General features: G+C 42.5%; 1 long non-coding RNA gene across 1 annotated transcript; it reads left to right on the top strand.

Annotated features, from left to right (window-relative positions):
• Nucleotides 1-1,292: 1,292 nt before the first annotated feature.
• LOC124612242 lies at nt 1,293-25,081 on the top strand. The gene is made up of 3 exons (XR_006979513.1): nt 1,293-1,318; nt 12,813-12,883; nt 24,773-25,081. It is a non-coding gene; the product is annotated as an uncharacterized LOC124612242 (long non-coding RNA).

The following is a 25,081-nucleotide window of genomic DNA, read 5'->3' as shown; positions in this document are numbered from 1 at the left end:
AAGCCATCCAAATGAAAATGGGCTTCATCGCTATACCAAACCATATTCACATCAAAATCCTGTTCGTCAGTTCTATGGACAGTATTGTTGGCGAAACACAACCGCCGTTCCAAGGCACTGGGGCTTAATGGCTGAATTTTGTGTGAGAAAAGATGCAGGTCTTCAAGAACAATTTGTCGCAGTGTCTCCTGGTTGATTTCCCACCTGTTGTGCAGCTCGTCTGATCGATTTCCTGTGGCTGGTTTGAAACACAGCGCGTGTCATCTCGACGTTTTCAGGCGTTTTCACCGTTTTTGGACGACCGACATTGGCAACACTGCCATAAATAATGCTACCCGTTCTCTCAAACTTGCGAATCAAATCCTTGATTGTTAGCACACTTTGAACGGCGGTCTTGAGCTTGAAATGGGTCGCAAACTTCCTTTGAGCCGCAGTTGGGCTATTATTGCTCGCATAGTAGGCCTTCACATACGCCATACGCTCAGGCACGCTGTGCCGTGACATTTTCAAGTGCACAAGGCTGACACCAACAGTACGCGTGCGCATGCGCATACTAATTCCCATCATGACTCGCGGCCAACCGTGCAGTTTGGACGTCCTGACGCAAACCGTTCAGAAGTTTTAAAGATTTTATTTGATATAATTCAATAACTGTCACCCATTATACTGGCTGAAGGAACACACACAAAGCACCGTATAATGCTTTCATCCACAGATTTAACGTCTTAACTATTCAGAAAACGCTCAAAAATAGCTGCTCCAGAGGGGTGCAAGTCGACGTGGGGCGGCCATATTACCACTGACACAAATTCCATGTCCTCGACGCAACAACAGGCTGCCAACTGTTGGTCATTTGTCGAAATAGTGGCAGGTGCTGCAAACTACCAAATCGATGGTATAACTTTCACCAATTTGACGGCATTGTTAAGGTTTTCATTTGAATCACCGTTGCAGAAGGTACTAGGTGTGTGGTGCTTGATACATCAAATCGATTAGCAGCATCCGCGCTCCTTATCTTCCGCGGGTTTAGGCTTTCGAGGAGACTCGGACCGTGGAATACAAAACCTAAGTGGCTAGCACAGCTTTCTCTATATGCATAAAGAAACTGGCAGCCCATGAGTCAGGAGAATGCATCAGTCACGCTGCCCAACTGCCGAGACGGTTATAATAGAAAGCCTAGGAGAGAGAGAGAGAGAGGAGAAGAGATGGCGGAAGAAAGGCGGAAACGCGTCGGGAGGTGCTATAAAAGCGGCGCCCGTTCTTCAGGGCGTTTCGTTTCGTAACAGCACCGTCTCCAGCAATGCAGATCACCGCCCTGGTAAGAGACGTCACCATCTATTTCCACCGTTGCCACTGCAGGTGTCAGTTGTTTACCAACTATCACACGTCTCAGACGAAGAAGAGTGTCTCATAACATCGGTGTTCCGTATATGCTGCTAACAAGAGACAGACTTGCATACGTTTAACAAACTATGTGCCGAGCACATTGCGGGATTCCTGAATGTACAACCAACGAGATAGACACTCATGTTGTTTGAAAGTCAGTGCTGAAACACTGCAGCAGATAAGTTTTTTCATGTATAGGACGCTGCGTTTCGAGAATTGAGTCCCATTAACAAGTGCAAATATTTACATTAGTATATTATGTTTGCGTGTGTTGTTCAGATTTTCTTGTACTGCAGTTGTATTTTTTGTGTTTCTACAGCAATCAGAAAATGGAAAAACATAAATTTTGTGTTTTTCCAACGTGTTGATGTTAGAAACTAGTATTTCTTGTCTGTCTACCAATAAGTAGTGCGCCTCTTTCATTGTACATAAATCCACACACACGCAAACCATCACTCACGTGGTTTATTTCTGTGAAATCAAATTATGTTACAAATGTATTACGACATTTTGGGTCCCTAAAGAGTTTAATTACAGTCAAAGTTATTCCATGTCTGTTAAATTACATTATTTAGAATAATTTGCCAATTATGACTTCTGTCCTAACACTACTATTTAAATTATCGATTATGATTTATATTCTATTATACACTCCTGGAAATGGAAAAAAGAACACATTGACACCGGTGTGTCAGACCCACCATACTTGCTCCGGACACTGCGAGAGGGCTGTACAAGCAATGATCACACGCACGGCACAGCGGACACACCAGGAACCGCGGTGTTGGCCGTCGAATGGCGCTAGCTGCGCAGCATTTGTGCACCGCCGCCGTCAGTGTCAGCCAGTTTGCCATGGCATACGGAGCTCCATCGCAGTCTTTAACACTGGTAGCATGCCGCGACAGCGTGGACGTGAACCGTATGTGCAGTTGACGGACTTTGAGCGAGGGCGTATAGTGCCCCAACATCGTGCAGCCCGCCTCCAGTGGTGTCGCGACAGGCGTGAATGGAGGGACGAATGGAGACGTGTCGTCTTCAGCGATGAGAGTCGCTTCTGCCTTGGTGCCAATGATGGTCGTATGCGTGTTTGGCGCCGTGCAGGTGAGCGCCACAATCAGGACTGCATACGACCGAGGCACACAGGGCCAACACCCGGCATCATGGTGTGGGGAGCGATCTCCTACACTGGCCGTACACCACTGGTGATCGTCGAGGGGACACTGAATAGTGCACGGTACATCCAAACTGTCATCGAACCCATCGTTCTACCATTCCTAGACCGGCAAGGGAACTTGCTGTTCCAACAGGACAATGCACGTCCGCATGTATCCCGTGCCACCCAACGTGCTCTAGAAGGTGTAAGTCAACTACCCTGGCCAGCAAGATCTCCGGATCTGTCCCCCATTGAGCATGTTTGGGACTGGATGAAGCGTCGTCTCACGCGGTCTGCACGTCCAGCACGAACGCTGGTCCAGCTGAGGCGCCAGGTGGAAATGGCATGGCAAGCCGTTCCACAGGACTACATCCAGCATCTCTACGATCGTCTCCATGGGAGAATAGCAGCCTGCATTGCTGCGAAAGGTGGATATACACTGTACTAGTGCCGACATTGTGCATGCTCTGTTGCCTGTGTCTATGTGTCTGTGGTTCTGTCAGTGTGATCATGTGATGTATCTGACCCCAGGAATGTATCAATAAAGTTTCCCCTTCCTGGGACAATGAATTCACGGTGTTCTTATTTCAATTTCCAGGAGTGTATAATATTTTTTTGCAAATATTGAGTGCAGTGTAGGAAGGAATGAATATATTTTTGGATTTTCTGTAGTTGTTACATACAGTAGAGATATTTGAAGAAATTAATTAATTCACCATCTGAATTATGAGTGAGAATTTTTTTTCCTTGCATTTTGTGGTGTACATAGATACGCAGCTCCACCATTAATCCATTGTATGTGGTACTAACAAATCATGGAGTATCTTAAAATAGCTTCTTCGAATGCTTTTTTTACTCGTATCTGGGTTGCTATGGCTGATTTTGTGAATTGGTTGTGTTTCCAACAGCTGATCTGTTCGATGTATGTAGTATGAAAGTTCCTGCCACACTGCCCTATGTAACAGGTTAGCACGTTTTACATGTGATTTTGTGTATTCCTGAGTCTTATTGTTTAAGATGTGAACTAATTTCTGTTGTAGTTTGTTGTTTGTGGAGAAAGCTAATTTCCCTTTTTGTGATCTAAGTAAGTTTGCTTTTTTGGGGGGAGTGGGGAAAGGGCAAATATTACTTACAAAAGGTATTATGGTAACCAGTTCAATTGTATCTGTATATGTAGTTTCTTCCATAGAACCAGTCATTTCATTTTCTTTCTACATTTTGTCTATCATTGAGTAATTGAGCTGGGGAAATCATTGGGCATTACAGTTTGCTTAAAGGTGGCCAACTGGTTATCCCTTTTTTTCTTTGTTCAAGGGAACTTTGTTTGTTTTGACTGCTATCGTTTCTTTTGAAAACTTTTTGGGTGTATCTGCGTGACGTGATATGCCAGGGACTGTGGTGCTGAAAGATATTTTTTCCTTTATATCTTGACATTGAGCCAATTGTGATTTTCCTTGCACAAATTCAGGAAATTAAACCTACTAATTATCTGGTATGCAGCTCTGGAATTTATTTTCTTGTTTACGTTACTGAACAAGTTAATGATGTTACTGGTGTTATTGCTGTGACCTTCGACTAAAATTAACGTGTCGTCTATCTGTCTTTTGTAGTACACTAGTTTTTGATTAGAGTTCCTGGTTGCTGACTATTTTCTGTTGTAGCTGATTAATGAAAATGTCTGCAATCGTGCCAGATATGGATGAGGCCACGGCTAGCCCATCTCGTTTTTGATCTGTGTTACCATTGAATGTAAAATAATTGTTGTTTAGTATTTAGAAATGTATCGTGCTATAGATGAAAAAAGTAAATGTTGCAGCGTTTTGTTATTTACATCATGACACTCTCGTTTTATAGATTCTTTGAATGACCCTAATCTTACAGCACCCATGAACTCATTAAATACCATCTCCTTCACTTTCTTAACTGAAATTTATACTTTTTGTTCTTATACTAGGTGTATTTCGATCTTGGTGTTGTGTCCGCTACTGTGGGATTCAGCACCGACAGAGAAACGGAAGAAGTTACGATGGCCGGTGGCAGGAATACAAAATGAACTCTACAGAACACTTTCAAACTATAAGAACTCTTCATTTCTGAAAATGAAAGAAAAGTAATCTTGTTATTATGAAGCGGCTTCCTGAGCTTCCTGTGTCTGCTAAATGCAATTACTTTATTCAGTATTACTAATTGTAGAACGCGGGCTAAGTATCATCTTCCTTTTTCTCAGTACTGATGCTCTCGAAGTCTGGGTGCAGAAGCTATAGGGCTGGTGTGGCTCCAACATAAACCACGTGGCTGTTGGCAAAACGTGGCGGGATTTCAAATCAGCGGTCTGCCATCCTATGTTTGTATCGTATTTTACCCACATTTCCCATATACTGCCAAACGCTCTCAACCAAAACTTCTTTTTTATTTGGGAAAAATTATGTCAGAACTACATTTCACCTGGATTTGTTCACAGTACCATTTATAAAGTCTAACAAATACATCGAACGCCCTTCTGGTGGGCAGCGGGACGAGATTACTATAAACTATCAATTAAAGTAAAATGTCGTTAAAATTCTTTTAAACAGTAAGAGTGGGCTCGTGTCAAAAATTTAAACATTGGATTCGCCGCGTTTTGAGCTCTAGTCACTTATAAAAGAAAATGGGAGTAGGAATTATGTCAACTATGGTTGCCAAAATTGTCGACTTTAGGAGCAGGTCCAATCAATATTAGGTGCACTTCAAAGGTTCAGTTCCTACTATTTTTACAAAAGTTTAAACTATCAGTTTAAAAAATGATATTTTAAGTGAAAGGTGAGACTTTGAAGTTTTAGAAAATAATTTTGGAGCCTACATTTATTTAATAGTATTAGAAGGTAGAAAAAAATTCTCTTCACGTGTCGACTATAGGTGCTCTTACCTTATTATAATCTCACTTGTATATACAAAAAGGCGCGTATGTACAGATGGCTTAAGGTTTTTCCGTTTCAGGGCCTGTATCCAAAGCTGCCTTCGGTTTTCAGCCTTAGGGAACCTATGTGTAGGAACGAGAAACAGTTATACTTACTTCTGTAACCGAATCCAAAATGTAATATGAGTCTGACTTTACAGGCATCACTTTCAACACTTTAATTTACGTGATACTCTATTTCAAGTGTAAAAACATATAAAAGTCACTTCAGCAGATTTCAATAAACGCATCTGCACTATCATAGAAACACTTACACGTGAAATGTAATGCCATTTCCCCCGTCAAAACGCTGAGTACAGCCATAAGCGCAACACCAAACAACCATGTTTTGCTAACATTCACGTGACTTTAGCCCAGAGATGTTGGACCCACGAAAATGACGTCAGGGCCAGTCTGTTATATTTATGGTCGAAGCGCTGCACACTCTCTCCATCAGTGTGCGGGTCAGCGCCTTCTTGATGTCGTTTCGTGGCGCATCGCTTGTCAGCGTGCACTCGACGCTGTAGCACTGCACACTTTGAGTTCATTATCAGCAGCCTCAGAGGTAGATTCGCGCATTTATTTCAATCTCGCGGATTTGGTAATGAACAAATATTGGAAACATGTCCACTAGATACAAGCAATTAGCACAAGGAATTCAGCCTTGTCAGTCTTGCAACGCCTTCAAACATTTTGCTTCCTCCATCCCTCCTTCAGCCAACCGATCTTTCTCCTTGTTTTGACTTATAATTCAGCAGTGGCTTCAGTCTTCTTGTTTGTTGATGACTTGTTACAAATTCTTTTCAGTTGTTCCTGAGTTTCACTATTTCTTCATTCAAGAAAAATATGTTTAATTCTTTCTGATATCTTCAGTTCTTTTCTTGTTAAGTAATGTCTAGTCAGCTACTGCTCTCATAAATCTCATCACTGTACATTGTATCATTTGATTTGTTATTTAGTAAATGTGTTACACTAACGTCCACAGAAGAACGTTACTATCGCCATTGCTTTACAAACTTGAAGCAATGTATCTTTTCTCCTATCTAGATAACACCGTTTGTGTCACACAGATATTCCTGTGCTTCTCGGCTCACATCATCATTTGATAAACGACTGCTGTTACAACCAAGGTACAGGAGCTTGCTAATGTATTTTGCTACTCTGTCCTTAATGACTATTTTGGCCCTAACTCGTTCATAACCTCTAAACGATCTGATGTTTCTGACCTGAATATATTAGAGTGTAGAGGAAGAAGTGTCGTACTTGGGGGACAGTGTTCTTATGAATACATGATGCTTCCTGATAAGTGTTTCAAGCTAATGATGGACTTTAGAATCACATGAAGGACTATGCACTGGAAAACGCCGTAAACAGTTTCCCACATTTCACACTCATCCCCCCTCCTCTTTTTTTTTTTATTTTTTTTTTTTTTTTTTTTTGAGAGAGAGATATGAGATTGTGGTCTGTGCCGCATCTGTAAACATCTCGAGGAGCTCTACACATTTAAGTGCTGCGCAATACAACACGTTAAAGCTGTTTAGAAGATAATTTTTAAGTAACAGAATTTTATGGCAAGTAAAATTCTACAAATTTTATTACCAGTTATATAACGTTTGGACAGCTGAGTCATACTTCGTCGGCCGTGTACCATCTTGAATCTTGAGATGGAAGGAAGCCTTTATCAAGCAACTTGTGATATTTGCAAATAAACTAAGTTTCCTTAACATCTTAAGAATTTTATCTGTATTGAAAATTAGAATTTCTATTATTTTCCAATGGATTCTGTTACAGTCTGTATTTCACTTGTAGCTCGTTTCTGATAATACTTCTGTTTGATTTGATCTCATTTACTGACTGTTGATTTGTGGTAAAGTAATCATGTAACAGGTAGTCCATTAAATACAATACTGACAATGTTTTCTCGACAGCAACATCTTTCAATTTCAATGGAATATTTGCTTCTTCGTACATGACCACGCTGCACCTTGGATTCTTTTTTTTTTTTTTTGGGAAAGCCTTACTTTCCTGGAGTAATTTTATAATTTTAGAAGAAGAGTGCAGCACAAAAAATTGAATACCATCATTAAACGTGGAATAAGAAAATACATTTTAAATTTTTGTTACTGGCACGGCTAGAGGCATAAGCCTGGAAACAAGTCTGAATGTGCTGGAAGGGAGAACACTCTCCCCCGCTCATTTGCTAGTTTCATGAGCAGGTGCACGCAGATCTCCTCCGGTTACAGATAAAATCACTCGGTCGCCGGCAGAGAGCATTGTGTCTTGTGTGGTGTTATTATTTTTAATGTAATAATTATTGTAATATATTTATGATATCAACAACATATAAATTTAACTGTGGAGATGATAGAGGACACCCTTATCTATGTTCTTGGGCTATTTCAGGTTGCGTCGTATATATTATGTCACACAAACTTTGTATTCGTCTTACTTACTGCTGACGAAAACACTTGAACAGTAAGACTTGAAATAATTTGATTCTGCTTAACTTCTGAAATTTTTTATTGTAATTAGTGAGTAAGTATACCCAGTGCTCGATGTTTTTCAATCAAACTGTGTTATGGTGGAGACGCAATCTGTTCTCGATGTGCCTTTCCGGAACAGTACGTGAAATAGACGCCGAAGCTCATGCTGTTAAAAGAAATTGTGTCGATTCGTTTTACCCCTGTTACCAAAGCCATGACATGACACACTGTGGCACAACCTTCCCTTTCATACTGTGAGGTGTGTGACTTATTTCAAGGCGCATAATGACGATTCTACCCGGCAAAACAGTGTCCAAATGTCATCTTAATGGTATTTCATTGGAATCATCACTGAGATACTACGATGCGTATTCGAAGAGTCATAAAAGTAATGTTTTTTAGGGAAAGAATTCAATGGAGATTTCAGTGTCTACAAACCTACTTTACTTTTGCACATAATCGCCGTTCATTGTAAACATTTCCGTAGCGTTGCACTGCTTTCTTCAGCCGTTTGCATGAAAGTTATCCACCTGGAAATTGAACCAGCTGATGGAGGCGGTCTTGAGTTACTCGTCCTCTTCTAAGTGTCGTCCGACAAGCTACTGTCTCAGCTGCAAGAAGAACCTTATGCTTGTTCGCGCAGCGGAGGGTCGATACGTGTTGTCGTGGAGGGAGACTGTTTTGGTCGACACTTTCCCGATTTTTGGTGGCACGCCTCAGTCTGCTGAGTTCATTCATGTAGGTTTCGTTCAATTGTAGATAAATAACAGCAGCTGTAGATTCTTATGCACACAGAAATCGATTAATAGTGTGAACTTCGCAACTGACGAGAGCAACGATTTTCGATGTCATTGTTTTTTCACCCACTGTCAAGTGACTAACCAATCAAAACTATGATTTCTATGGCTTTATAAAAACTTGGTCGATGATCTTGCATTTGTACAATTTCGTTTTTGGGTGCTAATCGGTGTGTTCCGAAACGCCACATGTAAAAATGGAATTATGCAGGGTTCGTACCTCTGTTTCTGTTATCGACAGAAAGGTAGGGTCAAGTGCTTTGGACAACCCTTGGGCTAGGGACCATTTGTATAGTCATCAGAAGGATCGCCTTGCTGTAACTATCCTATAGTAGGCTTACAGTCTAAGCTGGAATATTACTTCCTCCAGCTTAGGCAAATGAAACAAATCGGTTAGTTGTTTTTGGATTAGACGCCTCCTACAGTGCGCCTTAATGCGCTGATGTAGACACTTTTTGGTTCATGGGCGGTTCCTGAGAAAACTCGACAAATGTGTTTCCCCCCTTTTTTCGGTGTCAGCATAGGATATCTAAACAACTAACAGCAGATAATTGGTCGGATTTTAAAGGTACATTCTCTAGACGTTTAAACAGAACTCCGATCTTCCGGTTACCAAAAATCTTTATCCACTATCGAAAGACACCATAACAAAATTGGTTTTTGGATACCAAAACCGATCCGCCGATTCCAAGATGGCTACGCAGAGAAAATGGCAATAATTTTTGCTAAATATTCCTAAGATTCTGATCTGGAACAGCCTTCAAACTTGTCATCTTTAATCGTTCCGAGATAGAGAGGTTCAAAGTTATCCTACTTGTACGCGTAAAATGCGGTGTGAGGCGAAAACGTAGTTTACAAAGTGATGTAGCAGGGAGAAATACGCTGTAAAGAGTCTCCGTTATCATCAGAAAGGTTCTGGAAATTCCACGCTTTAGTAGTAAAGTACATGCTGTAAGCGTCCACGGATTGGACGCAGCCGTACGGTACGGACACGCGCTCGCCAGCTGGCCTATCTGGAATGCTGACAATTTGCTTGGTGAGCAGATGCGCATCTGGCCACACTGCGATGCAGAGCGAGTACGCGACTGGGTGCTGTCCGCACGTTCGGGCGCGAATATGTCTCTTTTCTTAGCTCACCTTGGAGCCTTTCGACACGACCGTAATTAGTCGCTGTTAGAATGTCACACACAGTGATGATGGGCGCACGTAGCGTGCCTGTTTTACAATCCTCCTTTGTTAATAAAAATATTTAAACTTACTACTCGGTATTCGCATAGTGCCGTACCTCAAGGACCCACCGCTTACAAATCCTGACAAAATATTCGTGTAATCATCATCCGGGGCAACAGCACAAACTAAGCCCCTTATAATGCTAAATTTTTGTTTGCGTAAAATCCAGTCTGAGGTGAAAATTAGTTTTGCATTTTTTAAATTCCACTAAATAAACTATCACAATTTTGCTGTCCCATGAATTTGTTTTCGTGTGAGTGACATGCCCTTTTGTAGCAGGGAAGAAAAAGAAACCAGCATAAAAATGAGAAAAGTGCTCCTATCAATGCATAGAAAAGATGAATAAGCTCCCGATTAATAGCTCTGACTGAGAAGTGGGGTACCAGTTGCCTCATTCTGCCTTCCTCACCAATCTTAAAATTTTTCTCGTCTTGACGTGCGAACATATTCGCACTTTTTTACGCTGTGACACAGTGGCAGTGGGAAACAGAAGGAAAAGTAACAAATACTGGAAGACAGTAGCCATTGGTTGTGGTATAGAAAGAGAGCAGAAGACAATGGAGGTGTGAGGTGTGAGAGAAAAGAATTACATCTACATCTACATCTATATCCATACTCCGCAAGCCACCTGACGGTGTGTGGCGGAGGGTACGTTGAATACCTCTATCAGTTCTCCCTTCTATTGCATTCTCGTACTGTTTGTGGAAACAAAGATTGTCGGTATGCCTATGTGTGGGCTCTAATCTCTCTGATTTTATCCTCATGGTCTCTTCGCAGATATGCGTATGATGGAGCAATATACTGCTTGACTCATTGGTGAAGGTATGTTCTCGAAACTTCAACAAAAGCCCGTACCGAGCTACTGAGCGACTCTCATGCAGAGTCTTCCACTGGAGTTTATCTTTCATCTCTGTAACGCTTTCGCGATTACTAAATCATCCTATAACGAAGCGCGCTGCTCTCCTTTGGATCTTCTCTATCTCTTCTATCAACCCCGTCTGGTACGGATCCCACACCAGTGAGCAGTATTCAAGCAGTGGGCGAACAAGCGTACTGTAACCTACTTCATTTGTTTTCGGACAGCATTTCCTTAGTATTCTTCCAATGAATATCAGTCTGGCATATGCTTTACCGAAGATTAATTTCATATGGTCATGCCATTTTAAATCACTACTAATGCCTACTCCCAGATAATTTATGCAAATAACTGCTTCCAGTTGCTGACCTGCTATATTATAGCTAAATGATAAAGGATCTTTCTTTCTATGTATTCGCAGCACATTACACTTGCCCAAATTGAGATTCAATGGCCATTCCCTGCACCATGCGTCAATTCGTTGCAGATGCTCCTGCATTTCAGTACAATTTTCCATTGTTACAACCTCTCGGTATATTACAGCATCATCCGCAAAAAGCCTCAGTGAACTTCCGATGTTATCCACAAGGTCATTTATGTACATTGTGAATAGCAACGGTCCTACGACAGCCCCCCTGCGGCACACCTGAAATCACTCTTACTTCGGAAGACTTCTCTCCATTGAGAATGACATGCTGCGTTCTGTTATCTAGGAACTCTTCAATCCAATCACAAAATTGGTCTGATAATCCATATGCTTTGTTCATTAAACTACTGTGGGGGAACTGTATCAAACGCCTTGCGGAAGTCAAGAAACACGGCATCTACCTGGGAACCCGTGACTATGGCCCTCTGAGTCTCGTGGACGAATAGCGCGAGCTGGGTTTCACACGATCGTCTTTTTCGAAACCTATGCTGATTCCTACAGAGTAGGTACCAGTAGGTAATGGAACATACTTGACAGTGATAAAACATTGCTAGGAAAAGAGTGAATGAGTGAGTGGCAGTGGGAGAGAACGAAAGAGAAGGAGAAAGTGAAACTGAGTGAGAGCCAGTGATAGTGAGAGACAGAGTCTTTGACACTGACAAGGAGCAAGAGAGGGTGACGGAGAGAAGAATCAGCACTAGTGGAAAGAAATGAATTGTATAGGAGCAGTAAGAGAGAGCAAGAGGGAGACAGTGACAGCGAGAGGAGACAACAGTAGTAGGACTGAACGAAGGAGAACGTGGCTGTGAGACAGGAGACAGTGGCAGTTAGAGAGACACAGAGAGATAATGACAATGAGTTGGCCTGAGTGAGTGAGTGAGAATGGGCAAGCGGGAGTGGATAGCTATGAACGAGTTACAGCGATGAACTAGTGGGTGTGAGCGAATTACAGTCACAGAGGAGCTTGTGGGAGCGAGAGATGAGTTGCATGTTAAAATGAGCGTTAGCATGTTCGCATGCTTATTCGTCTTTTTTTATCCTCAGATAGGAGCACTCCCCCCTAACATTAAATATAAGCAAACAGCCCTTACGTTGCGTATGAGACTTTTAGCGCTTGGTCCCAACGAAAATATAACGCTACAAGGGCACTGTATGTCTAAAGCAATCTTTTCGTTCTCTTTAAGCAAACGTCTGTTGGAAATCGAGTAGTCTTTTTCTGTACTTAAATCTCACTTCTGTTTGTGAGGAAATCGTTACGATTATTTACAATTAGTGATTAGTTTTCGCTCTCAGTTTCCCTCTTTTCGTGATTAACCTTATCCTTTTGGTTCCAATGCAGCTTTATTTATTACAAAGCGATTCATCATTTATGCTGTAATTTGCGTTCCCTGGAAACTGAAATATGTGACTCATACAGTGAAGAACTCTCTCATATCTTTAATGTGTTTCTATCAATTCTTGAGCCATGCCAAAAGTCGTAAAAATTAGGAAAATAAAGATATATTAGGATGGCGTTTCGAACTTGATGCTTGCCTCTGTCTTCAGGTGCGCGTGTTGGCGCTGCTGTTGGCTGGTGCCATGGTCTGTCTTTGCGGCGGTTACGGTGGTGGCAAAAAGTAAGTACCTCCACAAATGTAGCATAAACAACACAAAGGACATTTTATATTCATCCACAATTCGTACAATTTTCATGTTTACGCTACGGCCAGTTACGGAAAACATATCAATCGATCACCTCCCATTCCGTTCTCCTTTCAGCTCTTTCTCCCAGTATTCTCCCCTTCTCCTTCGGTGTGCCTCCTTGTATTCCATGGTTCACGTCTCACTGCTCTTTTTCTTATCTTTTGGATGGAAATTCTTTTCTTTAGAGAGCAATGCTTCAAGATACTATGTTCTAGTTCTTCTATTTCTCCGAAAGAGTATTTTCCGGTTTTATGATTCAAAAGTTAGACAACGAGGCGATAGGAACGATTTCATTTATGACCATAGAAGAAACTCTTCCTCCGAATTATGCTTGTTACTTTATTCACATGTATCTTCTGCCACATGAATCTCTTTTTCGACTAGATTCAGTATCTCACTCAGACTCACCATTACTGTACTGCATAGTATGAGCTTGGCGCTGATGGACACTGATTATTTGTTATAAACATCTTTTGTGTGGTGGTACTGATATGTCCAACGAAGGCGGCGCCGGGAAAATACTCAGGTATAAAGTGAGCATTAAATTTATGGTAACACACGTAAACAATCTTCTCCGATAGGAGCTAGTCTGGAACGTAAAAACTGAAGACAATTCACTTCTTGAATTTTAAAGAACAATAATAATGTCAGAAGGCTGAGGGCCTAAGAAGTCACAGTAAATTGAAATTCCAGAAATCCAATATCCATGCAATAAGCAAGGGCACAGTCAAAGTCCGGAAGTTGAAGTCCTGAAGGGACATGCACGAGAAAGCACCACAGTGACACACGAAACTTTATACCCGGTGTATTGCTGATGAAAAACAAAGACAAATGTTATGACGTCCAATTGCTGCTCACAGCGTCGGCGGCCACGTTTCTTAAGTGTAGAGGCCACAGATGGTGGAGATCCATAGCTGGCAGCTCCTGGAGCCAAAGGTTGACATGGACAGCATTGGCGTCGTAGCAACGGCTCCAGAGTGAGATCTTGATTGTGCGAACGCTTTTGCAATCGGTGCCTGTCCCAGGAAACACTCATCAGAGCGAACTGGTAGCCCTGTCACCAGATACTGTAGATACTACTTTTGATCACATAACCAGTGGAGGAGAAAATGTCTGTGGGGCCAGTGACCTCGGGCGGCACTTGGGTTGCTGCCTGGTGGTGACGCGTAAGGCCAGCAAAAAATGGTTCAAATGGCTCTAAGCGCTATGGGACTTACCATCTGAGGTCATCAGTCCCCTAGACTTAGAACAATTTAAACCTAATTAACCTACGGACAACACAAACATCCGTGTTCGAGGCAGGATTCGAACCTGCGACCGTAGCAGCAGCGCTGTTCCAGACTGAAGCGCCTAGAACCGCTCGGCCACAGCGGCCGGCACGGAAGGCTAGCCATCTCTTCTCAGATCTCTTAAGAAATGTCCCCTGTGAAGTCCACGCTCACATAACCTGTCTGTGTTGTTGGTTGCTCGCTGAGTGGGTGCAAGGTCTCAACACAGCACATACTTCATTTCCATCTTGTTGACAGTTGCCTTAAGAGCCTCTTTCTTAGTGTTTTTGGGCTCCATCTGACTTCTTACATACTTAGACTTTTCTACCGGTTCCGTTACTCACTACTTTACCATTAGCCCCTGGATATTGACTTACTGAACTTTCCAGACTATTTTCTAAACTGATATTCGGGGTCTAAACTTGTAGTTTTTTCTGAAGTAAACTATTTACCAGCTGTGTCAAGATAACCTGAAAAATTCACAACATCATTTGTCCAAGGTAAATAATGTATTGTCAGATTACTGTTATTATAATGTAATCTGTACACATACTCAATACATTCTCTACTCCATCTTTTGCAACACTCGTAAATAACACTCTCTAGAACAAAACTAAAGATGAGAGTTAACATCCTCGCAACACTTCTGTCTTGAGTTCAAAGCTATCCACAATCTGTTCCCCATAATTTATTTTACAGGTTGTTTTCAATGGGTTTTTTGAACGATTGTTCATGCATTAGTGTACAGATCTAATCCTTTCAGAAAGCGGGTTAACATCAGCCACACTGCGAATCTTTTTTAAGTCTATGATTAACGTCACGCAATCCTTACTTTACGAATTCTGTGATATAGGGCGGGGAAGTGACACTCCTGTAGTGGGCTGCAGCACCTATTGCGGGATGTCGAATATTTTCGTCAAAAAGAAAAGACTTTCTTAGATTTGTTATCGCGTTAATAAACTGTATTGTTAATCCATAAACTATGTTTGTTTGACCCAAATACTACAGGGTGATTCAAAAAGAATACCACAACTTAAGGAATTTAAAACTCTGCAACGACAAAAGGCAGAGCTAAGCACTATCTGTCGGCGAATTAAGGGAGCTATAAAGTTTCATTTAGTTGTACATTTGTTCGCTTGAGGCGCTGTTGACTAGGCGTCAGCGTCAGTTGATGCTAAGATGGCGACCGCTCAACAGAAAGCTTTTTGTGTTATTGAGTACGGCAGAAGTGAATCGACGACAGTTGTTCAGCGTGCATTTCGAGCGAAGTATGGTGTTAAACCTCCTGATAGGTGGTGTATTAAACGTTGGTATAAAGAGTTTACAGAGAATGGGTGTTTGTGCAAAGGGAAAAGTTCTGGACGGCCGAGAAGGAGTGATGAAAATGTAGCACGCATCCAGCAAGCATTTGTTTGCAGCCCAGGAAAATCGACTCGCAGAGCTAGCAGAGAGCAGCAAATTCCACAATCAACTGTATGGAGAGTCCTACGAAAACGGTTAGTTATGAAACCTTATCGTCTGAAATTGGTTCAAGCACTGTCTGCAGCTGATAAGATTAAAAGAATTGATTTCTGTGATTTTATCCTTGCTCAAATGGAAACAGATGAATCTTTCGTTTCAAAGATTGTGTTTAGTGATGAAGCAACTTTCCACACTAACGGGAAAGTCAACCGTCACAATGTCTGTATATGGGGCACTGAGAATCCGCGGGAAACAACTCAGTATGAACGTGACTCGCCGAAGGTGAACGTTTTCTGTGCCATTTCAGCCAATAAAGTTTTTGGTCCCTTTTTCTTCGAAGGTGCTACTGTAACTGGACTACAGTATCTGGAGATGTTAGAGAATTGGCTGTTCCTTAGCTCGAACAAGAAGCACAACAGTTCATATTTCAGCAGGATGGAGCGCCACCACATTGGCACTTATCTGTCCGTAACTACCTGAACGTCAACTACCTGAGGCGATGGATCGGCCGCCAGGCAGCCCGTGACAGAGTACTTCATCACTGGCCTCCAAGAAGCCCTGATCTTACCCCCTGCGATTTTTTCTTATGAGGGTATGTTAAGGATATGGTGTTTCGGCCACCTCTCCCAGCCACCATTGATGATTTGAAACGAGAAATAACAGCAGCTATCCAAACTGTTACGCCTGATATGCTATAGAGAGTGTGGAACGAGTTGGAGTATCGAGTTGATATTGCTCGAGTGTCTGGAGAGGGCCATATTGAACATCTCTGAACTTGTTTTTGAGTGAAAAAAAACCTTTTTAAATACTCTTTGTAATTATGTATAACAGAAGGTTATATTATGTTTCATTCATTTAATACACATTTTTAAAGTTGTGGTATTCTTTTTGAATCACTCTGTATTTTACTATGTTACAGACTCTTTTAAGTTGCCATATGTCACGACTTTTCAAGGAACCTATTAAGACGTTAAGTCTAGAGCGTTACAGGTGCAATCACATGGCAGCAGTACTAGTATCAGTAGTGCAGAAATTGTGACTAGTGATTATTGTCTCGCATTTCAAAGTAAGACATTATTTGACACTTATAAGGGCACAAAAAGTGCGAGAACCAGTAAAATACTGTCTTTACCAAGCTTGAGGCAGTCATATTGCGCAGCCGTTGCGTTGACATCAGCAGTACTTCATCTAAAACTTCGTACTTGATTGCCCATATGTTACCAAGTAGGTTCCTCACTACATTACGAAAAAGTTCACCAAGCATCTTTCTGCAAGGTTACTTTTCTTCAGGCAGGTAGGCTTACCACAATCTCACAAAATTTCTCAAACGACAATATTTTCCGCCTTCCACTGTGAAAATGATGGCGTGGTATTTTTGGCCGGAATACACGCCCGGCGTCGTTCGGCGGCCTGCTGCAAGTCTTTCTGTTTGACACCACTTCGTCGACTTGCATGTAGGTGAAGATGAGAGGAAGTGATGATGAGAACACAATTACCCAGTCCCAGAGCGAAGGAACTCTCCCGGCCGGGAATCGAACCCAGGAACCCGTAATCTATAGGCAGTAACTAGTGTTCATTTTACACTATTGGCCTTTTTTTGGCTAGTATGCCTTAAGAGACTTCTAAAATCGTTCGGGAAAATGGCAGCCAACGGCTATTCAACTCTGCTTGCAAAATGTATGAATATGGAGACATACCATGAGACTTTCAGTAAGATATCATGCGCACAATCCCGCAGCTACTATGAGCAGACATGATGCGAGAACTACGGTATATTCAGCTAACAGCTTATGCTTCCAAGCTGTAGATAATAATATTGTAGGTCATTTTCGCAGTGAGAGGAAAATCTATTCCTAAACTCAATAATACACAGAATAATAGATAAGAGAAGTAAGAGCACTATCAGTTTTGCTGTAGTGAAGGTAAAGACATCAGAGAGCAAGCTCTTACACTGAGAGACATAAGAAACACCAAGACACTTTAACTGGATTTGTCGAACTGGAGAAAAACAGTTGGACAATGAAAAATGAAAAGTGAAAATCTACATCTACATATATACTGCGCTAGCCACCAAGTGGTTTGTGGCGGAGGGCACAATTCGCGCCAAAGTCATACTTCCCCCATCTATTCCACTCACGGATCGCGCGAGGGAAAAACGACTGAACGCCTCAGTACGAGCTATAATTTCCCTTACCTTTGAATGGCGATCATTGCGCGATTTGAAAGTTGGTGGTGATAATATATGCTCTACTTCTTCGGTGAAGATTGGATTTCGGAATTTAGTGAGCAGCTCCTTCCGTTTAGCGAGTCGTATATCTGCAAGTGTGTCCCACTTCAGACTTTCTATGGGATTTGTAACGCTCTCGCATGGCTAAATGTACCAGTCACGAATCTAGCCGCTCTTCTTTGGGTCCCAATCTCTTGAATCAGACCCAACTGGTAAGGGTCCCATGCAGATGAACAATACTGGACGAACTAACGTATTGTAAGCAATTTCCTTTGTTGAAGGACTGCATGGCTTCAGGATTCTACCAATAAAACGCAAGCTAGAGTTTGCCCTGCCCGTTACTTGTGTAATGTGATCATTTCTTTTGAGACCATTTCGAACGGTCACACCCAGATACTTAACTGATGTTACCGCTTCCAAAGACTGGGCATTTATTTTGTACTCTTACATTAATGGGGATTTTCGCCTTGTTATACGCAGTAGGTTACACTTTCTAATATTGAGAGATAACTGCCAGTCATTACACCACGCATTTGTATTCTGCAAATTCTCATTGATTTGTTCACAACTTTCGTGTGTTACTACTTTCCTGTAGACTACAGCATCATCGGCAAACAGTCTAATGCCGCTGTCAATACCATCAACCTGATCGTTTATGTAAATCGTAAAAAGCAGCCGACCTATAACGCTGCCCTGGGGCACACCTGAAGTTACGCTTGTTTCTGTTGAAATCACCCCATTCAGGACACAAAAATAGGTAGAAATAGGTAGAACCCCTAGTGGAAGACGTATTGTACACTGTACGTACAAGAACAACAATTTGTACGTCTTTAAACAACAGTCAGATGTACTTGAACGTACAAAGCAGCTAACATAGAAGTGATCTGATTAAAAAGATTTTAAGGTATGACGTAGCTTATCTGCCCTACAGTTCAACTTGAACGTCGGAGAGGCGATGACGGAAATAAAAAATAAGTTCCAGAAATGTGATTAATTTTCAGGGTCAAAGGGTATCATTGATAATATTCGGTGATGACATACTGAATCTGAGGCATATTGGATGGCCTGTTGCATGGAACGAACAAACTAGTGACTACACTCTGCGGATTGAGAGTAAACCGAAAAGAGGTGAAAGTATAAGGAGTATCAGAAATGAGATTAGCGACCAACCTATCAAAATTTGGACCACGAGTTACACGGAGTGAAGGACTTTTACTACCTTTGGAGTAAATCACACACAACGGACAAAACAAGAAATACATAAAAAGCAGAGTGACAAAGGCAAAACTTCATTCCCGACCAAAAGAAGTCCGCTAGTATCGAACAACGGCTTTAATTTAAGGAAGAAATTTCTGAGAATGTACATTTGGAGCACAGCATTGTATGCAAGCGAATCGCGGAATGAGGGAAATTCGGAAAAGAAGAGAATCTAAGCGTTCCAAATTTGGTACTACAGAAGGAGGTTGAAAACAGGTGGACTGAGAAGAAAAGAAATGAGTTGTGTTCTGTGCAGAATCGTCGAGGAGAGCAACGTGTGAAACATGTTGACTAGAAGAAGGGACAGGATGGTAGCACATGTGTTAAGATATCAAGGATTTAACTTCCACGGCACTTGAAGGAGCTGTAGAGTGTGGAAAATGTGGGGCAAGGCAAATACTGGAATACATCCAACAAATAATTGAGCACGTAGGCTGGAAGTGCTACTCTAAGATGAAAGGATTGGCATCACACCAGTCAGGTAGCTGCTGAAATAACAGCAATTATACTTACAAGTAGTCATGTGTACTATTGGTGCAAAATTAATTTCAAAGTAATAGCTGAGACGAAAATACTCCCAAGCGCCAGTTGATTCCTATGTTAGTTCATTTTATGGTTCAAATGGCTCTGAGCACTACGGGACTTAACTTCTGAAGTCATCAGTCCCCTAGAACTTAGAACTACATAAACCTAACTAACCTAAGGACATCACACACACCCATGCCCGAGGCAGGATTCGAACTTGCGACCGTAGTGGTCGCGCGGTTCCCGACTGTAGCGCCTAGAACCGCTCGGCCACCCCTGCAGGCCAGTTCACTTTATCACAACTGACTGACGCTGGGTAGTGTTCTCGTTTCAGCTATTGTGTTTATAACAGTTGTACATATGGTTACTTGCCCTAAGTTCTATATTTGTCTCCCATATGCTGATGTCTGGACAGCTTCGTAGCACGTGCTCAAGTACATCAACTACCGCTTGATACGGCGTAATAGTCGAAACTGGTGAATAGTGTGGAAAATACTAATTACAAAGAAATATGAAAAATGTTGTCATTTCAGAAATATTTCCAAGTTATTCATGTTTTCCATAACTATTGTTTTTCATCAAAGGCTTAATTGAGGGCCATGAAAAATGCCGGATTTTAAATTCTCGTGCGTCACTGTAGGAAATATCGAGCGGCCATGGCCGCAGCAAGCACCATCTTTTCCCGGAGCTTACACGAACTGATTCACAGGCCTGGCTTGATATGGTTGATATGCCGGACGAAGGGGGAAGGATAGTATTTTATTGCGGTGAAAATGAGGCTCGTCCGTAATATTCTTGTCGCCAACATGTCATGTAGACCCTCGCAGGCCATTTTCTTCTTCTGTAGTCTTCTTCCGTTCCACAGATGTTCCATAGCTATGTATAACAAGAATACTTTGTGTACTCTCTCTATTTACCCAATGGCATCCATTTTACCTTCGCGTCACCACGAACATTCCGGCTCTGACTAGATTACTTTATGTTATGCGGAATTACTAGGACGTGCTTAAAAGTAATGTCTATGAATTTTTCACGTGAAAGCTCTTAAAGCTTATTAAATAAAACAAACGTTGTTAACGTCCTACATATTTTTTCTTCCTGTATGCATACTTGTAGCCCTCTACCAGTAGAGGCCACAAAATTGTAGCTTGTAACATGGCGGTGAGTAACGTATTGTGCGAGAGAAACAGCGTGGTGCAATCGACTTTTTAACTGCAGAAAGAGGCCTTTCTTCAGCAAGACACTGCCAGACCACACACAAGCGTTGCGACATCGGCAACAATCCGACGCCTTGGGTTCCCTGACTTCGATCGTCTTCCCCATTGTATTTCCAAAGCATAAGAACGCTTTCGATGCCTTAACTTTGATAGCGATGGAGCGGTGCAAAGAGAAGTGAATTTGTGGCTGTGTCAAGAAAGTCAAACGTTCTACAGTCACGGTATGAACAAACTGGTCTCTCGTTGGGAGGAATATACTCGTCTCCAGGGTGATTAAGAAATAAATATGGAGACATGAAGAATAAAGTTGTAGAATGTTAATAACATTTGTTTTACTTAAAAAGCTTCAAGAGTTCTCACATTAAAAATTCGCAGCGTTGCTTTTCATTGTTACGTCGGTTTCATTCATTTTCACTGGGTGACCAGCAGGACGGTTCTAGGCGCTGCAGTCCGGAACCGCGGGACTGCTACGGTCGCAGGTTCGAATCCTGCCTCCGGCATGGATGTGTGTGATGTCCTTAGGTTAGTTAGGTTTAAGCAGTTCTAAGTTCTAGGGGACTAATGACCTAAGATGTTAAGTCCCATAGTGCTCAGAGCCATTTGAACCATTTTTTTGACCAGCAGGATCAGATGCCAGTCCGTTACCATCACTCAACAAGACACACTTCTCTTCGAGCTGTCAATGAACAGCTTCCAATTCTCTGCGATATTTGCACGTCCTACTGTTTCAACGCGGTCATTCTGATCGATTCAGTAAACAAATTGTTCTTCCATATCATATTTTAGCAGCCCCTTCTCTCTTGACATATTTGTCTCTTGACAGCTGTACTCGGGGCTAACGTATTTCTCTCCTTTCTAGTAAATTCGAGTAAACGTGAGGGTGCCCGACGACTATGAAGATCACGCACAACGTCATGTAATTCGCCTTGATGGAACAACAGCTTGCACCGACATCTCGAACAGAATGACCAGCATGGATTCCGAAACATTAACAGTGTGATCCACAACTTGCCCTTTTCTCACTTGACACTCTGAAAGCCATTCTTCAACGCAGTCAGCCAGATGGCGTATTCCCTGGCTGCCGAAAAGAATTCGAATCAGTAACGCACGTACACTCGCTATCAAAAGAACAATCGCATGGATTATCAAGCGAAATTTGCGACTGAATAGAGAATTCCTCCAGCAGAGTGTAATTAGTACCCTACTTGCCATTAAAATTGCTACACCACGAAGATGACGTGCTACAGACGCGAAATTAAATCAACAGGAAGAAGATGCTGTGATATGCAAATGATTAGATTTTCAGAGCATTCACACAAGGTTGACGCCGGTGGCGACACCTACAGCGTGCTGACATGAGGAAAGTTTCCAACTGATTTCTCATACACAAACAGCAGTTGACCGGCGTTGCCTGGTGAAACGTTGTTGTGATGCCTCGTGTAAGGAGAATAAATGCGTACCATCCCGTTTCCGACTTTGATAAAGATCCGATTGTAGCCTACCGCGATTGCGGTTTATCGTATCGCGACATGCTGCTCGCGTTGGTCGAGATCCAATGACTGTTAGCAGAATATGGAATCGGTGGGTTCAGGAGGGTAATACGGAACGCCGTGTTGGATACCAACGGCCTCGTATCACGACAGGCATCTCATCCGCATGGCTCCAGCCACGTCTCGATCCCTGAGTCAACAGATGGGGACGTTTGCAAGACAACAACCATCTGCACGAACAGTTCGACGACGTTTGCAGCAGTATGGACTATCAGCTCGGGGACCATGGCTGCGGTTACCATTGACGCTGCATCACAGACAGGAGCGCCTGCGATGGTGTACTCAACGACGAACCTGGGTGCACGAATGGCAAAACGTCATTTTTTCGGATGAATCCAGGTTCTGTTTACAGCATCATGATGGTCACATCCGTCGTTGGCGACATCGCGGTGAACGCACATTGGAAGCGTGTATTCGTCATCGCCGTACTGGCGTATCACCCGGCGTGATGGTATGGGGTGCCATTGGTTACACGTCCCGGTCACGTCTTGTTCGCAGTGATGGCACTTTGAACAGTGCACATTACATTTCAGATGTGTTACGACCCGTTGCTCGCCGGCCGTGTTGGCCAAGCGGTTAAAGGCGCTACAGTCTGGAACCGCGCGACCGCTATGGTCGCAGGTTCGAATCCTGCCTCGGGCATGGATGTGTGTGATGTCCTTAGGTTACTTAGGTTTAAGTAGTTTTAAGTTCTAGGGGACTGATGACCTTAGAAGTTAAGTCCCATAGTCCTCAGAGCCATTTGACCCGTTGCTCTACCCTTCATTCGATCCCTGCGAAACCCTACATTTCAGCAGGATATATGCACGACCGCATGTTGCAGGTCCTGTACGGGCGTTTCTGGATACAGAAAATGTTCGACTGCTGCCCTGACCAGCACATTCTCCAGATCTCTCACCAATTGAAAACGTCTGGTCAATGGTGGCCGAGGAACTGGCTTGTCACAATACGCCAGTCACTACTCTTGATGCACTGTGGTATCGTGTAGAAGCTGCATGGGCAGCTGTACCTGTACACGCCATCCAAGCTCTGTTTGACGCAATGCCCGGGCGTGTCAAGGCCGTTATTACGGCCAGAGGTGGTTGTTCTAGGTACTGATTTCTCAGGATCTATGCACCCAAATTGCGTGAAAATGTAATCACATGTCAGTTCTAGTAACATATTTGTCCAATGAATACCCGTTTATCAGCTGCATTTCTTCTTGATGTAGCAATTTTAATGGCCAGTAGCGTATATCTCGTGAATGTCACATTCTTGTAGAGTGTAAGTACTGCGAACTATCGCACCAGAACACAACGAATACCTTTGCCATTCAGATCACTTCTGCTATCAATTTTTTAGTAAAAATAATCCTCATTATGTTAAAGACATTAACACAGTGTGCGATTGAAGATCTTTTCCACTTAATTTGAAAAAAATAATCGCCTGTGATGACAGTTAACTGCTCCTGACTTTATTATACCATGTCCGATTTCGAGGCTTCTAGCCTCCTCATCAGATACACTAGAAGACCCTAAATCGCTCATGTCACAATGAAATGAAGAGCAGTTTCTTTTGTTTATTAATTCATACAGTTGCGTTTTTCACAGCCTCATCACTACCATCTGTTGTGATGCAACAAAGCGTCAAGAGCTGACTAGATCAGGAAGAGTTATTTCATACCTGTCTGAAAGCGGCTACTGACCCGAAAACCTCCATCAAAATCTTACTAATCCTGAAGAATTATACATGTTGTAAACCTTTATTGCCGGCCGAAGTGGCCGTGCGGTTAAAGGCGCTGCAATCTGGAACCGCAAGACCGCTACGGTCGCAGGTTCGAATCCTGCCTCGGGCAAGGATGTTTGTGATGTCCTTAGGTTAGTTAGGTTTAACTAGTTCTAAGTTCTAGGGGACTAATGACCTCAGCAGTTGAGTCCCATAGTGCTCAGAGCCATTTGAACCAAACCTTTATTGCGGGTTCCTGACACAAAAGAAAAGCAAGAAATAATAGCCCTAAAAACATTTCCAGCGCTGTTCGTGCTGAAACAATCCGAGTGAAACAAAATCCCACGGAGTAACCGAATATCCTGAGAATCACTACGTTAGTTAACTTAGTGGGTCCCAGAGTGTAATTCTGCCCGGTAGAAACAGCTCGTCTATGGTACGTCTCGCATAGAATGTTCATGTTATCTGTAGCAAATATCTTGCTTTTCTTTATTTTAATAGCATCTGAGAAGCATTCATGGTCAAATAACATCTGCACATGGAACCTTAATGGAAGCTTCGCTACCTCGTTCTGCTCTCCAGTAGCCGTTCACCACGGGCGCTCTTGTTGCAGGCACCACCACATCATCATCCAAGTGCCGTACCACGTGAAGAAGATCCACCACACGCACACTATTTACAAGATCATCGACCACGGAGGGCACGGCAACCACCACCACGTGTTCCACTGATTTAAGCGACCACCACCATAATCGCTGCAGCTACTGAACCCAGATAGTGGTAGCTGTCTGTAAAAATATCTTCTAATAGTAGTATATGGCGGCCTCCTCCTTCGAGTGCAATCGGCTGTGCTCATTGTGTTGGAAGACCTAATCAAAAATTGTTGACCATAAATAAAAAAAATATTTTTAGTTTACAAGGA

Source organism: Schistocerca americana, chromosome 4, assembly GCF_021461395.2.
Source record: "Schistocerca americana isolate TAMUIC-IGC-003095 chromosome 4, iqSchAmer2.1, whole genome shotgun sequence".
In the NCBI taxonomy this organism is placed as follows: Eukaryota; Metazoa; Arthropoda; class Insecta; order Orthoptera; family Acrididae; genus Schistocerca; species Schistocerca americana.
This window is presented reverse-complemented; position numbering and strand designations above follow the sequence as displayed.